Source organism: Pezoporus flaviventris, unplaced genomic scaffold (genome assembly GCF_033815535.1).
Source record: "Pezoporus flaviventris isolate CSIRO_AGI_PZ_B2104156 unplaced genomic scaffold, CSIRO_AGI_Pfla_v1 ptg000007l, whole genome shotgun sequence".
Taxonomy (NCBI): Eukaryota; Metazoa; Chordata; class Aves; order Psittaciformes; family Psittacidae; genus Pezoporus; species Pezoporus flaviventris.
Window position 1 is genome coordinate 92818371 of NW_026892555.1, and position 17361 is coordinate 92835731.

General features: G+C 41.7%; 1 long non-coding RNA gene across 1 annotated transcript; it reads left to right on the forward strand.

Moving 5' to 3' along the window:
- The first annotated feature begins 30 nt into the window (after positions 1-30).
- Positions 31-16284, forward strand: LOC133267320 (uncharacterized). The gene is made up of 2 exons (XR_009742743.1): positions 31-185; positions 16020-16284. It is a non-coding gene; the product is annotated as an uncharacterized LOC133267320 (long non-coding RNA).
- Positions 16285-17361: the final 1077 nt, after the last annotated feature.

Below are 17361 nucleotides of genomic sequence, written 5' to 3' on the forward strand. Positions count from 1 at the left end.
TCGGGGGTGTCGTCCAGCGCCATTAACGCGGTTCGGGTAGCAGCGGGCCTCGACAGGCAGGTTGCTGAGGAGGGCGGTCCGGTGCTTCACCCTCACCCCGCGCTCTCATGAAGGCGGGAGGTCTGCGGAGAAAGCTCTGCTTCAGCCTCCTTGCAGCGAACGCCCCTCCTTGCCAGCGGTTTCAAGTACACAGCGTGACAGTTCTTACTTGGCTTTTACTTGTTGAGGACCTGGGTATTGTTTGAGGGAGGAGGGATGACACTAGGGAAGCAGCAGAACATTCCTCTTCAGTTTTCTGAATGTGGTGTGTGGGTTGAGTGTCTGTGTTTCCCTCCTCCCCCAAAAGAGGTTGCAGACTCATACCACTTCAGGTCTTTAATCAGGTCTTGCCATACCATCGTGGGGCAGGTAAATACTGTATGGAGGGTAAACTGTTTAGTAGCTGAAATATGCAAGTAATTAACAAGTGTTACGAGACAGGTTTGCTCAGGTAGTTGAGTTAGCGTACTGGGACATGTTCTGCCACTGGGGAAGCTGGGATGGGGGGGGATTGTCGCTAGGTTATGGCGGGAGCCCCAGCAGAGCCATGCCTGGAGCCAGCCCTGCTCTGATCCTAGCTCCTCAGAGCCTCAGGACTCAGCTTTACTTGTTAACATTTTGTGGGGGAGGTCTGTTGTGGGTAGGGCTGGGATGGACAAAGGTAGCCAGCAGCTCAGAAGTTCTATAGCCAGCACAGAAATAACAAGTGATTTAAAACACAGAGTTTATTTTATTCTAAGGTGACTGCACACCAGTGCCTGGCTCTGTGGAGAGCAGAGTAAGTGGGGATTATTGAAAAAAAAAGTGATCTGTCAGTTTATGTTTTTCCAGAAGTTATGTAGGGACTGTCAGCTCTTAGAGCCAAATCTTGTGTTTGGCACATTCAGGAGCATGAGGTATTCTGGAAACGGGTGAATGGGTGCAGGCACAGGACGGCTACACACGGAGGCTCTGTTTTGCTGTGGCACAAGTGTTTCAGTCCTGCTGTCTGACACTGTTGACTGCTCACAGTCAGTGTTGGGAAAGGGGTTTTTTCCCATAGATGATAGACAGACATCCCAAAGAGCCTCAAAGTGGCAAAGCAGATGTACAGAGCAGCCCTGGACTGGCGTATTTCACTTCCCTGCAAGAAACTTTAGCATGCAGATGTGATGAATTCATGCAGTGGCTGTGTTGACATTTTGATCTGACTGCACTGATTCAGCCTGTTGCTGTTATGACCTGGCAGTGCTGCCTCCCTTATCAAAAGAGTACATCTCACTGACTGAAGAGCTGTTTGCAGGGAGGTGCTCAGGCCCTGGCAGGATGTGTGGCAGGGCATGTGTGACATCCAGAAAGCTATGCCCCAGTAAGGAGGCTCTTTCCACTAGACACAGGAGCTGTTCAAACACATGCAACTACTGACGAAATAGCAAAGCAAAACAAACTCTCTGAGACAACCAGTGGTAGTTTGTTGATTCGGGCTGGATTATGTAACCTGGAGAGCAATATTCAGCTGATGAGCTCTATTTTAGAATCATAGAATCAACTGGGTTGGAAACTACCTTTAAAATCATCAAGTCCAGCCATTACCTCAGGACTGCCAATTCCACCACTAACCCATGTCACTGAGGGCCTCGTCTACATGGTTTGTGAACACTTCCGAGGGACGGTGATTCCACCACTTCCCTGGGCAGCCTGTTCTGTGCCTGAGCACCCTCTCTGTGAAGAAATTGTTCCTAATATCCAGTCTAAACCTCACCTGGTGCAGCTTGAGGCTGTTACCTTTTGTCTGTTAGTTAGTTGGGAGAAGAGAGCGCTTGTTAATTGGGAGAAGAGACCAACCTCCACCTCACTACAACCCTCCTTTCAGGTAGTTGTAGAGAGAGATGAACTCCCCCATGAGCCTTCTTTTCTCCAGACTAAACAACCCCAGTTTCCTCCGCTGTTCCTCATAAGACTTGTGCTCCATACTAGCTTCGTTGACCTTCTCTGGACCTGCGCCAGCATTTCAATGTCTTTCTTGTAGTGAGGGGCCCAGAACTGAACAAAGTATTCAAGGTGTGGCCTCAGATGCTATTTTGATTAAGTATACCCTTATCTTAACCCTGAGGAAAAGCAATCCCTCCTGCAACACTGCATCCTTTTTGACATGCCTCTACTCATCTGTCACAGCTACAGGTATGATGACAATGGTAAGACCCAAATATTCCCTACCTTTGCAGAGGGATGACGATTGCGTTAGTATTCTTTCATAATAAACTCTAATCATCGGCAGACAAGTTACAATCAAAATTTTTTTCCGTACTCAGCCCCACTGCTGGTTCAAGTAGTGTATCATTAGAATGATTGGATAACAAATTCATGTACAATGCTGAAATTAAACTTGACCTGTCTAATCATACCATAAATAGCTATTGGAGGGTGTGGGGGGGTTTGTCTTAAGCTGTCATCCACACATCCAATCTGAAATGTGTTGGCATTGTAGTTGTAGTTGCTGAGAGGAGGAAATATTAGCAGAAAAGGTGCATGGAATATCAAGATAGACAAGTGAGTTATCTTGTACCTGAATAATGCGCTTGTTTAGGAATATCCCTGTGGAAAAAAAATCCAGTGTATTTGGCATCTGGGAGGCTGAAGATGAATGCTTCATGCAGAACTTCTGTGATTGTTTTGGCATAACTTTGCAAAAAGCTAGCTGGTTAGGCCTGCCCTTGTCAGTGTTTGTCAGCAGTTACAACAGTCACCAAGAGACAATTCACCCCTCTGTATGCAGAATAAGATACAGCTGTCCCCTCTCACACACCACTCTTGGGTGGTGAGCATTGTACAAGGTCAAACAGCTCTCTACAGAGCTATAGGAAAGACATGGGAAAGCACAATAATACTCTGTCAGAACAATTAACATAAATAACCTATACACCACATGAAAGTGTAATAAAAAACAAAACAAGAAACTTCTTTTCAGCTTCTTCTAAAGCTGTTATCCAAATTCTGTAGCACAGAGTGTGGTGGAACTGATTAATCTTAGTGCTTTGTGAGGGAGTTCACTGGAGGTTTGCAACAACACATTTTATTGATGAAGTCTTTGCCCAGTAGGTTAAGTGTGAGAGAAGTGAAAAAACAAGTGAGAATTCACCATGTTGTGGTGGTTTTCGGTGATTCTTTTAATGTACCTCATTAAAAAAAGGGAAGGTAGGATGAAACAGAGATAGGAGACTGCAAAATCTGTCCCAATGTTATGATATATAATATCTTAAAAATACCTGTGAATTAGCGTAAGTGCATAATGCATAGTAAATGCACAATTTGGCCTGGTATGTTACTCTAAAAGAAAGTGTTAAGACTATAAGCTAATATTCCATGTAGTACACAAAAAAAAAAAAAAACAAAACAGAAAATATGGTTGGTAGCAAGATCAGCAATCTACTACTGAAAGTCTTTGTTATCTTTGTAGCTGGGGAAAGTTTAAGGTTTATATTTTACTGGCAATAGTTAAGGAAAAAATATATATATTTAATTTAGGCAAAATAAAAAAATAAGAATTTTGAAAGTATAATTCAGAGATGAGAAGGATTCCTTTTATTTTTTTGATTTCAGTGTTCTTTTAAAAATATTAAGGGTAATTTCTATTTAAGAATTACTAGTAGTGACAGATAAGGATAATGATATCCATTTAGGATAACTGTCTTTTTTCCTAGTACAGAGTATCTCCCATTTATGTTGTAATGCTCAGACTGTCAATGTTACTTCACTACAACTCAAATAGAAGATATATGAGAATTACAGCTGTTTTGGTACTACATAGCAGGAGCCCTTATTGATGTGACAGTAAAATGAAACCATTTTTCAACTGTTCTATTATCACATAGGTAAAATAATAGCACATATGCCATGAGCTATATATGAACATGTGAAGACATTGTGGACGGGTCTGTATAAAACTTAGACATTACAATAAAGTTTTAAATTAGCCTTTAAAATAGCAATCAGATTTTACAAATATGTGTAAGAGCACTATCACCAGAGCACTATCACCAGGAATCTTTGTCAATAAGAGATCCCACTAGTTCTTGCTATACATGGGTTTTGAAAGGAATGGGTGATCTGCCTAAATTTGCAGACTCCCTCCCCAAGCAGCCTCCAGATGAACTGTGGCTGAAAGGTTGCTGTGTCTGGTTACTGGTTTGCAGACTATGTGTGATGGTCTGGATGTCCCGGTAGACAGGCTTCCATATCCATACTTGAAAATGTACTTAGGGAAGAAGGCTGAGGAGAAGACACATGCCTAGCACAGATTTTAGGCTTCTCCTGGGTATCAGGTAAGCGCTAGGGTTACCATTCCTCTGTTCCAGGTTCAAGCACTGTTACGCAGAACCAAAACTCAGCCCATGATTTCTGCTTGACTTCAAAGACCAGCGAACCATGGAATCTGCTTTCAAACCTCTCTGTGCTCTGGACTATTGCTGTTGTGTGCTCTCAGTCACTTCCTGTCTTTGGTTATTTCACCAATGGAACATAAAAAATAAAGTTTAAAATGATTTCCATAAAAACAGTGTGTCCAGTCTTTAAAACAGTGTTTTTTCACCTTCTTAAAACAAATAAATAAATAAATTGTGGGTGAAGTAAGTATAAATCTTTGCGTGGTCAGTTTACACCCACAGGCTGACAGTAGGCTTGCTTCTTGTGGTTGCCTTTCACAGACCTCCCTTAGAAGTAAGCTGTAGAGCAGGAATCTGCAATGTGAAGGTAGAAAAAAAATGCTTCAGTGTAATGAGACATTACTGGAGACTGAAGATATGCAGGGGTTCCCATCTTAGACCAAGCAAAACTACATTGCTGGCAGGCTACATCCAGCAAAGAATTTTTTCTTCCATTAATTATTTAGAGTACACACTGCCTTTTCAGTATAAGATATGCACAGGTCCAAGCTAAATAGTTTCAGTCACTAGGGCCTCCAAGTAATACCTTGATGCAAATGTTAAGCACTCATAATAAGGCTGTAACTACAACTGGTTTCCCATTTGCTAGATGCAGATACTCAGACCTTATGTTCCTAGAGGACACATTGGACATAATACAGAGCAGATGATGAGCCTGGATTTGTTAGGTGTGGAATGAAACAGAGTAACGCACTTAAGTGAATGAATTTCAAGTGTGACCAATAAAAATAAGCTTCTTATGTAAGTATTTTGAATATATTTGATGCTAGCAAGATGAGAAATCATCTGCCTTAGAAGTTAGCCATTGCAGAATGAAACCTGCTGTGGACAGAAGACTTGTAATTTTCTAGGTAAAACTGAATTCAGTTCCAGGAAGAATGTACACGAAACATAGCTATCTTGACAACTGCATTCAAAGAGCTACTGAAGGTGGGAGCTGTGTGAATAAAAAGCCTGAAACCATAAAAGCAGCACTCTGAATCTAAGGTAAAAAAGCTCTAAATTACTGGGATTTGTCACAACCTGTCAGTTTATTAGCAAATGCTTCTAAATGAGGATTAGGAACAAAATATCAAAACTTTCAAGAGTGCCATGATGGGACTATTCTGAAAAAGGAGAGAAAACATGCACCACGGGACTGGAGTTTCTAGGACTTTTGTTAACGATCTTCAGAAGGATGTAGACAGCAAAGCAGATAGCAAGCAGTCAACGTCAGCTTTTCAAAACAGTAATTGATTTTATGATATGGAACCAGAAAAACCTTTGCAGTGACTTTCTGAGGAAACTTTTTAGTCAGGAATAATAGCTAAGCAAAAGAACAAGGAGCTGATTCTGGTCTACACCTTGCCTTTTGTTTAGAAAGTTTAAAATGCTACAGTCAAATTGGAATTTTCCTTTCCCAAAGGGATGTGTTAATATTTTACTTCCAAGGATAGGCATGACTACATGTGGTGGCGACAGACTATGCAGCCAAACCTAATGTTAAGGGGTCACAGCCATTGATTCAGAAGGCTTTTGGCCTGTGGGTTAAACAAGATGTAGCTTTAACTGAGTGTCAAGAATACTGATTAACAGCAGAAAGTTGCTTATGATGTCTGAATTACCCAATTAGCAAAAGCAAAACAGAGGATAGACCACTGAATAAAAACCTGGGACTAGATCACTCCTAACAATGCTGAGGATAGGATTTCTTGCATTGGATGAAGTCCTGAGGCAAGTCCCAGGACAGTTTGTTGAGAAAAACAATGTTTAACCACTGCAAACATTAGTTCAGCAGCAAGTAGTGTACCTGACAGGGAGAAGGGTGTAGAGGTGAAGGAAGGAAGGAAGGAAAGAAGGAAGGAAGAAGGTACCTATCTGGCCTTTTTAAACATGGTGGAGCTTTAAACTAATCCTGACAGCTTGTTTGCTTTTGGCACAAAGGACATCCTGACCTGATGCATTAATTTTGTCAATCAAATGCTACCAGTTAGGTTAGGACTGGGGGAAACTACCTGCCAGGGTACATGGCAGGCTTAACCCAAATGCCATAAACAGAGGAAGAACACAGGCAGGAGGCAGCCAGCAGGCAGGAGGGTGAGGATGCAGTGAGCTGTGCAGCAGCTCACCACAGGGTTTCTGCACAAGCCTGAGGTCACAGGGCTCTTACCGCTTGCACTGGGAAAGAGCTGAATGCATGCACAGTGGCTGGGTAGGAAAGCAGTGGATGAGACAGTACCTGTCTCCCATGTGGGTAGTGGTCACAGATGAGGGGGATGGGGATATTGATTACCCTAAATGCCATGTCTGTCCTCCTCAGATGATGTGTGGCTAAGCAGGCCAGTTAGTACGATGGGGCCAGAGGCAGCTTGTCACTCCTGCGGACACTATTCCACTTCGCTAAAGTGCTTCAGGCCATGCTACAACCTGTGTTTTTCCCCTCTCCAGCAAGTGCCCTAAGCCCTTCACTAAAGTTGTTCTCATGCTTTCTGAGTCAGTGAATATGCAAGCATTGCAAGCAAAGTGGAACAGATCCAAAAGGAGAGATTGAGTCAAAATGGCCTCATAAGGCAATCTCCTTGCATTTAGGGCACGCTTCTGAGGCTGCGGTTCAATGATGCAGTAAGTCCAGTTCCAGTGCTTCTCTTATGTGGCTAAATACATCTCAGCTAGATTTGTATTGCAGGTGCTGACACTGGGTTCATACTGGTTCCAAAAATGTTTTTGGGTTATCTTCAACACCCAGTTTTATACTGACTGAGACTGGCTGTTGTCTTGCAGCTAGCAAAAGGTCAGTGTAAGGATAAAGACAGCATAATGATCAGTCATATGGCATGTTCAAGAGAAATAAAATGGAGTGCTCCCTCCGGCCTGGATCAGATCGGTACTGCTGGTAGATATACCAACTTGTACATTGATCCATAGATTCAGAGGCGAGAGATGTGCTCTCAAATCCTTGCTCTGAGAGTGATTGGGACAGAGAGCAATTATTGTGGAGCAGACCATTGAAGATACTTTCTTGAGAGGGAAGATCTTTTGTTGAGACTCTGATCAAGTGACTGTCAGTTTATTGAAAATGGAAGGAATACCTGTTGTCTCTTAAGTGGCAGTCTTACTAGAGTTTTTTGAACTATTGCATTCAAAGTTTTAAAAGGAAAATGGACACCCATCCCAATCCATTTTCCTCTTGTTCAGAACGGTTGTGGTTTTCAGCAGAAATAGAAGAAAATTTTCAATCCCAGATTCCATCATCTGCTGAGTACTCAGCGGAATCAAGCACTTTAGTTTACATACCATGTGTCTGTAACTGGATGCTGGATGCAGTACACTCTCCAGTGCTTGGAGGAAACTTGCCCTCTTTCTCAAAGGCTAAACCAAATGTATACTGCTCCCTGTATATCAGTTAAGAAATAATGGTCTCAGCAAAGGGCATTTCCTGGCGATTAATGACTGGCTGGGTGAGCGGATGGCTTGAGATTTTTAATTAAATGTGCAAGCTTCATCTGTTCCGGGATGTGAAATTCCATTTAAATTAGATTCTATTGAATTCAGAGGTTTTTCATGGTGTGAAGTTCACTGGTGCTGACAGATCCATGCCTCCCAGTTTAATGGGTGGCAGTGTCTCATCAGTGCCTAAGTATTACTGCTATGATGTGGCCAAAGAAACCCATTTGCTCTGCTGGGGCCTTCAGAAAATTTTGACTGGTGCGTCTGCGATAGTGAAGGAATTGGTTTCAAAGTTGTAGGTCTGTGAAGTCATACCAGAGGATCTTTTCCATTCAGAATGTACACTGAAAACCATGATGGCCCATCACCTATGTAAAGATTGACGACAGAGGTAGAGGGTGGTAGGAGATGGGATTATGGAAGGAATGATAAAAAGAAAGTATAGGAAAACCAGAGGTGGATCTTGCCTGAGAACAACTAGAAGAAGCTTTGTTATGTGTCAAATGGGCCCTGTTAGTAGCTGTGGCATAAACCCAAGATAAATTAAAGCTCCTTGAGTTTGTTTCCTTGAAAGCAAAAGAAGATGCAAGTGTTACAAGTTTTTGCTGTTGAAAATCAAAGATCTTTGCCCTTCCTGAGCAGAAGTTATGCTATATGCAACCTTTGTTCCAATCAAGGATAAAGCTCCAAGGGCCAGCAGCAGAACTGCTGCCAAAAGTGGTATTAGCTCAGTCAGGCCTGGACAGGAGACCTGTTGGTCACAGCAGAGATGGACTGAACCGAGAGCAGGAACACTAGTTACCTCTCTTTGGCATGAAAATGTCGCAACAGCTCCATCACATGCCTGCCTTTTTTTGCTGGGCTGGGCCATTACTTCTGTCTTTAGTTTGTCTGAAGCTCATGCATTATCTCCCTTTAGTAGTCATTAGCAAAACAAAAGCAGGATCAGGCCCTAAATTTATGGAAATTATATGCTGTCAAATCTGTTTAACTCCTCTAGGACTTTTTCACAACTTTATTATAGTTGCATCAGAGGCTGCTTTGTTAGGAAATAGTAACATATTTTCTGCTCCCCCACTTCATAGCACTACTGTACAGAAACTGATCTGACAGGGAGCAAAAATATGGTATTGGAAATAAATTTTGTGTTATGCTGAAAATCAGCCATGAAACCTCACTGAAGATGGTGGGTGAGAAAGCTTCCCTCCCCTAAGGAAAAGCCTAAGAACTACTTTCTTCGTGGCATACGCTCACTGGGAGCCTGGGAGCCACACTATACATGCTGCACCATACATGCCTGGCAGTGCTGAACTGTGGGGGCTGAGGCATTTCTCCAGGATCTAACTGCAGTGCTGGGGACAAGGTGCCATATGATGAAATGGAGCAGTTCAGAAAGTGACAGCAGAAACATCAAGGAAACAGACAGAGGAAGTAGAAAGGATACACCAGAGCCAGCAAGAAAAACCCTTGTAGCCTGACCCTGAGAGAAAGTTAAGAGAGAGAGAGCTTGTGTTGTGGCTCGTGTTGTGGCTCAAAAGAAGCTTGAAAGTGTGAAGAGAGAAAACACTGCTTATTGTTTTGACTCCCGCTGTGCCCAGAGTAACAGGACGTTGGGTACAGTCTTTCTAAACAAACAGAAGCACATTAAAAAGCCCAGTTCACTCCCTCATCCATTTGTTCTCCAAACAGAAACAACCTGTAGGGACCCTAAATATTGGCTAACCACCCAGGTCAAAGAAGTACATAAATAGAGGGAACTTTCTCCTCAGAATGAGTTTTGTCTTTTCTTGCCTCTAGTAAAAGATTTTATTCCTCTGTAGTGATAGTGTCATTAGCATTGTCATAGCAACTAATAAACAAGGAGAAAGAGATGTGCAACAACTTTCTTTTTTTTTTTTTTTTTCTCCAAACAGGCAGGCCAAATGTCTTATTAACAAGTAATTTGGTGACAGAATTTAGCAAAGCAGTTGCACAGTAAGAGAGTTTATCTTTAAACATAATGCTCTTTTCCATTTTAACTGTGCATAGAATTGTATCTTTAAAGGATCGGAAAAAAGCGGGGCTTCATGCCTCTTGAGCAGTTCATGTGACATATGGTCTTTCCAAGCAGTAGTTTTATCGGCTGCGCACAGTAGCAGCAGATTTGAGCTAATGTTCCTGTGAAAACAAGTAAAGGTTTGTCCAAAAACTGAAGAAGGGGAGGAGAAAGGCACCTTTGCCCTGCTGCACAAGAAAAACAAATTTTGTCTTACGTCAAACTTACGACATATCTCTATAAATATAGCAGCTGCTGGTAGTGACCTAACTTCAGCACATGCACCGAGTGGGTTGAGGAAGACTTGGTGACCTGGTTGATTCCCTGCCCACTGGTGATGCTCCCAGACGTGTTTCAGCCATATGCCACCATGAAGCTTTGGATGGAGATGGATTTGGGGCCAGGTGGAGCATCACCTGTGTTGGGAACCCAGCACTGGCAGAGATCACGTGTTGCTTGTTGCTAGATGAATCACAGGAGGTGCTGAAGAGCACCCCACCTCCCTGCTCCCAAACATCCTGCTTCATGCTGGGAAAAGGGTTGGAGACTGTTTACTTAGCAGCTGGGCAGCAGTGAAGAGCAGGATGAACCTTGTACACAAATTACACATGCCTTGTGTTTATTTTAGCACACAGGTCTGGCCAAATACTGGCCTAAAATTGTTTTTGAGCTCGCTGCTACTTCAGCTGGGGACTGCTGCCACTGACAAGCACTAGAAATAATCCCTGTAAATTAATTGGTGCTGGCATTACAAATGCAGGAAGAAAGCATAAATTAATGGATTGCAAAACGCTTCTGCATCTAAAGGATTTTGCTATAGTAGTTGTACACACACAGAACAGAAATAAACAAACATATGCTCATATGGTTATATTCCTGCATACATATATATATGTGCATTTATTTGCATTTACATTTATATATGTATAGTGACATTAAATAAATAACAGGTAACATAGCAGGGAAAACTGATCTGTAAAGGCACAAAGTTAGAAAACAATTCCTATGTCTTGATAGCTCCAGAGAAGTCATGTTTTCAGAAAAGCTTTCAATGTGCTTGAATGTCTCTATGATTCTTCTGTAATAACGAGTGATTTTTTTTCTCTCATTCTTGCAACAATGCAATAATTTGTAGGTTGAGTTGCTCGAGTGGCTGGCATCTCCGTGTAGCAGTCATGAACTTTTTCAGAATTGTCATGAGGTTTCACAGTTGCAGCAGTGGTGCACTTTTACACAGCTGTGATCCCTCCTGGAGGACACGCATTGATTCAGGGAGACATCTGAATCAGAGTGCAGCCTGTGGATTGTCCCAAATCCTAAAACTGCATGGGAAAGCAGTAAAATTTTATTTGAGGCCTGCTACTACACTTAGGAATAACATCTGCCTGTAGTAAAAAACAACACAGTAGAGAGGAAGAAATTACTCTTTTGCATTCTATTCAGGGTGGCTGAGGTGGGAAGGAACCTCTGCAGATTATCTGCTCCAACCTGCCTCGTCAAAGCAGGGGAAACTCAAGCTCAGTCCTCAGGGCTGTGTCATTCAGGTTTTGAACATCTCCAAGGAGGAAAACTCCACATCCTCCCTGGGCAGCTTATTCCGGTGTTCAGTCACAGTAAAAATGGGGTTCCTTATGTTTAGAAGAATTATTTTCTGTATTTCAATTTGTGCAATTTTCAAATTGTGACAACTGATGAACCCCAGTCTTGTGAGCTGCCCTGCCTCATGCCCCTCTAGTGGCCTTGCTTGGAGTGGGCAGAACAGCCAGACTTAAAACCAGGCTCTAGGCTACTGCTGTTCTTGCTTTTCCAACTTTTTCTTGAACGGAGTTTCAATTTCTTTAGGCTGAATTACACAGGGCAGAGTAAAAACATCTTCTGTATCTCCTTTAATTCTTGATTTCTTTGCAACAGCTGTCAGTTTTAGTTTGTTCATCGATCATTCAGTTGAGCAAGAGCAATAAGATGAAGGACCATTTACCCCTTGATGTTTTTAACAATCCTGTCAGGCTTTGACAACTTGAATGAGAGACATTTCATAAAATTATGAGTGAACTTTCAGATGTCTTTTTGAGGTAAACCACAAAATCCTTTGCTGTCAAATGAGCCCTAGCAGTAACTTTGGGGTTTTTTTTTGCCTGACTCAGCAGTCTGCTCACATCAGACCCAGCAGTTTTTTTGAAACTTCTCTTTTGTAGTGGGCATTTGCAGCAGCATTAACACAAGTATTAACACGCAGTTTACCTGTGGACATTACTGTTGCACATCAGCACTCTTTAAAATGGACTAAGGTTCTCTGTTTCCCTGTGAGTTTCACCACCTGATTCAAACTTACAGTATTTCACGACCAATTCAATGTACTTTTTCTCCCCTGCCACTGATTGAGTGGTCCACAGGGACTTCAGGTGATGCTTAGTCCAACGACAAATACCCTGTCTGTGTTTTTTGATTACTTTTTCCTATAGCCATATCCTGACCCCACACGTTTTGTGAAGGGGATCCATTTGGCTCTTGGCCCAAACAGGAGGCCTGTGCAGCAGGCAGTGCCACCAGGGCTCTTAGAAACAGCTGTGCCCGAGCTCTGCTGCTGTCTTTCAGTAGCTGCAGAAGCCCTTATGTCTGCCATGCTTGACAAAGTCCATCACCCAAAGCACAGGACCAGAGGCTTGTCTGCCTTTCACTGGTACAGACATGTCAGAGCAGCCTCTGTGAGGGCTTCCCAAAGTTTGCTCTTCAAGGTACATCCAAGCATAGTAGTTTATTTCCATAGAGGCTTCTGCTGAGACGAGCACATGCAGCCTTTGCTTAGTTGACTCCAAAGCCCATTTGAAGAGAAAATTTTGTTTACACAATGTACGCACATGTGGTGCCAGAAGGATCTATTGTCTTACATGAATAACAGCTTGCTTCAAACAGAATAGGTATCTGTTTCTGAACCAGTAGCCAAAACCAGATGTAACCATGCAATTTATAGCTAACTAGGTAATCCATCAGCACATAGGATTCAGCTTGGAAAAACATTTTGAGTACCAGCTTAACTTTAAGTGTATGTTTATATACATAGATTTCAGTGGGGCAGACACATGTTCCTAGAGCTAAGTGTGACTAGAGCTATGTGTGATTAAGTGCATTGCTGAAAGAGTATCACTAGAAAACCGCCTAAATTTTAGCTGTATGAATTTGTCTAGGGATAAATATAACAACAGCTTTGCCTTTGCTAGCTCTGTTTCTTTTTAGTGTAGTGCAATGTAAGCAAGATCCTATTACTCTGCAATATTGATGGCATACCTTCATGCATACGTGATAGCAGATTCCCAGCATATTATATAGTTTAAAACTAATCTTTTCCACTACTGTGATGATGTTTTTTCCCCAGTTTTAATCCTCAGAATCTTCTAAAAACAATAATACCAATCTTGTGTGTTAAAACCATGTGAGGAAGAGGAACCTACGCAGTTTCCTACTTTCTTGTTCTGTTGTCCTCTGCTGCCCTTGGTTGTCTGTACTTTTTTCCACACTCAGGAGAGAGCATGCTTTCTGCCAGAGTTTCAGCATAGTCTGTCACACGTCCTCCTGCTTGGAGCTCTTTTGTTCTAATACTCTTGACATTTAAGCTCGGGCACTTTAAAGGTTCTTTCTCTTTACTTTATTCTATGATTTATTGATTACTTCCAGCTTCTGTTTCCCTAAGCGTATTTCCTTTCATGTTTCTCACCCTTCCCACTTCTTGTTATTTCATTTCTCCATACAAATAGTGCTTCACAATTTCAGTTTTAAAGCCACTACCACCATACAAGTTTTTCTCCCATTGGCTTGGCATAATGGTACTTTTTTACACACAGAGGGATAAAGGCATTGTAAATGATTACAGGGGTCATTGTTAATGATGAATGTGTCACAGCCACACATTTACAAAGAGCTTGCTGAGCTGCACTGTCCTTTGCAAGCAGTCCCTGTAGAAGTCATAGGCACTACTCACAGATCAAGGGACTACTCAGTGTGGGAAAGTGACACTGTGCACTGGGACTCAAGTCAGCACTGTAAGGGCAGAAGTCTCCTTCCCAAAGGCTGAGCTATGCTGGCTGTGCAAGCTTGAGTTAATACCAGAATAACTATAATGCCAAATGAGGGGCATGCCAGCAGTTTAGGATTTTTTGTGTCTACGTATTGGCACAAATTCTGTGCTATTTTCTACCTGGTGGGAGCCACACAGACATAACAGAGCATGGCTGTGTGTGCTCTCAACCACACTTCTGTGAGGTACTATTTTGTGCTCACCACAGCAGCCAGCTGTAAAAGGAGGCTTCCACTCACCAGAAAGATCAGTTCTACCGTAAGAAACAAGCATGTAGCAGGAGCTGTACTAGGTGTGGGTCTCTGAGTGAGTCTTGGACTGTAGCTACCTAAATTGTCCACGTCCCACTTCCCTGCCATAGCATGGGCGTAGTATCTGTGTCAGCAGTGGCATCTTCTGATGACTTAAACTATACAAATGGTTTTTAAATCATCAGATGGGAGGGCGTAGAATGGAGTGAAACATTACTACTGTGTGGCCAAACCCTATGTAAGACTTTGATTAGCCTTCTTTCTCTGTCTCCTTCTTTGTTATGTGACAGGACCCTTGTCTTTCTCATAAAAGTGTCTGTGTTCCCATCCTGGACTGAGCAACACATTGGGCCCTTTTACTTCCCCTGCTGCCCAAAGTAGTGCAACGTTTTGCTGCTGTACATATGCTACAGCAAAACACAGTAATTCAGCTAGATTCAACTAGAAGTTTGAATAGTAGGCATTAAGGAGTACATTGCCCCAAGGTAATAGCTTGATCTACAGTACAGTGCTGTGTTTGGACGGGCACTTTTGCTCACTTTCAACTCAGACATAAGGGGGTTGAGAAGCAGAGTGTAACCAATACATGAATATAAAGCATGCTCCAGTCAATTAGGTAGTGATTTTTCTGTCAGCCAGCTTTCTGTGCAAATGAAGAGTTATCAAGGATGCAGAAAATGATTGAACTCAGCTGAAAATGTACCTCCTGCTTGTGTTCCAAAGTAAATAAAGACCTTTTTACTAGCAAAAAAAAAGAGCATTGTTATTTATATTTTACCTTTTCAGTACAGATTAAAAATTAAATTGCCAATAAAATTTTATGAGAAAGGAAATTCTTCTTAGAAACTTTATCTCAGGGTATTGATTTTGCTACTGTGAAGAAAACTGTTCTCTAAAAGTTAATAAATAAGAGTGAGCAAGGATAGACTTTTAATTGTCTAATTTAATTTAAAATCATCCAACATGTAAAATATTGGTAAGATTATGATTTAAAAGGAAGAGGTAACTTGCTGGTTTTCCTACATTTATAAGTCAGATAGAGGATTTTAAATAGTGAAAAGTTGGTCTTAGGTATATGTTAGTCTGTGAACAGAGGTCCTTATTAAACTGTGAATACAGCTGACTAAATCATTGGTCTCTAGTTTGTCTATCAGGATATCTGATGCACACATTGAAGGATGTTGCTCTGGTTCATTTTACATGCAGCACACCGAAAGGGGCTGTAGTCCTAGAGGCTTGTACTAAGTTTTACTTTGCATTAAAAACTCAGCCAAAAATTATACAGCCTGACTGAGAGATTTCTAAATAGTAGTAACTGTGCTTTCACTAACACCAGAAATTTGGCAGTTATGCTCCTGGCAAGAAAATTCATTTTACCAATAGCAAATATTAGTGAGAAATATTTTCACTGTGCTTTTATATATATGTATGTATGTATACATATTTGCACATGTATATTATATGCACCTGTACTTGTCTTTCTTTTAGGCAACCACGCAGTGATGTCTTCTGATGAATGAGAAACTGAATGAGCAAATAAGAGAATGCTATGAGTTTTATTCTTTTTCAGCAGTGGAAACAGTATTAGCCAATTCTGTGGCTAGAAATATTTTAGAGAGAGCCTTCAGCAAGTTCCCACTTATTTTCTCCTTCGAGAAGCTGCACAAAACACATACATAACAAAAAAATATTCAAGGTATTTCAAGGTTACCTGTTCTCTTTTGTGTAAGAGGAATTTTAGTTGCTTATAGGGACTGCTGGTTTGTTTCTTCCAGGTTGCCTAGAGAATTACCTCAAAGCAACCAAAGGCATGTTACCCTTCCCTAGGACTCTAATATGATCCGTGGGACCTCACGGCTCTGCCAACTCCCGGGTTGCAATACAAATGAGGGATTCTGCCTCAGACCCCTACGTGGTGGAGTGATGCTCTTACATGGGTTTTAGCAGTGTTATCCTGAGATGAATTCAAGGGAGGCAAGCTCGGGAGCTGACAAGCACAAATAAATCTCTAAGTGAATGACCTGGTAGTCTGTGTGTGTATATGTGCGTGTCCTTCTTCCCTACTTAATTTTATTCCAGGAGTGGCTACCATCTTGTACTGTTGTGGCTTTCCTTTTTAATCTCATGGGTGCCTGCCAGCTGCTACATACTCAGAAGAAGATGGCCACTTGGGCTTTTTCCCATAAGCCATGTCCCGAAGTAAGTTCTCACACACAGAAAAGAAATTCAGGACAACAGAAAGATATCAGTGAAAAGGTTCTTTTAGAGTAAAAATTTGGTGGAGATTAAAATAGGGCAAAAGTTCAAATGAGAACAAACCACTGCCAAGCAAGCAAGAAACTTGGCAAAAAGGAAGGAAAAGGAACACTGGTTTAAAAGGCAAGTAACCATGGCAAGGCAACAACTCAATGCTAGAATCTGGTTAAGAGCTAATATCACACAGAGCTGGGATTGTTTATTCAAGGCTAGCCCATGAGAGAACAGTTGTCTCCAATGAGTGTTCTCACAGCTTGGATCCAAAATTATAACTGCATTTTTTTAAAACATCCAGCACTTCTTCACAACCCATTTGCTGTTAGACAAAAGGAAAAGAAAGTACAAAGTTTATTCTTAGTGTCCCTTGTGTGTTTAAGGCGCAGCTTTACATATGGAAAGGCATTTCATGTCAGCTGTTGAACCAGTATCATGCTATTCTGCAGCAGTTGCCAATGGAAACTGTTGATACGTTCTCACTACCTTTCCCAAGTTTCAGAAGTAGAAGAGAGTATGGTTTAAGGATGTTTTGTTTGTGGGGGTTTTTCAGGGTGAGAGAGGAGGTCTTGTACCTATGAGTTGCATTACCACAGTTGCCATACAAAGCAGATAATGGACTGTGGGAGCTAACAGCTGTGGAATTAAGTTCAGGCATGAAATAAAAATAATGGCAGCTTTGATACAAGTAATAATTTACTAAAGATGTTTTGTGGCTATCAGCAAACTCATCACATATCCATACACCTGCTTAAGTTGTGCACCTGTTGTCCTACAAATAAAAGGGAAAAATGGAAGCTCTTAATGTTCCGCTATAAATAAAAGATGATTAATACCATTATAGTGACAAACAGGTATTGGCAGCAC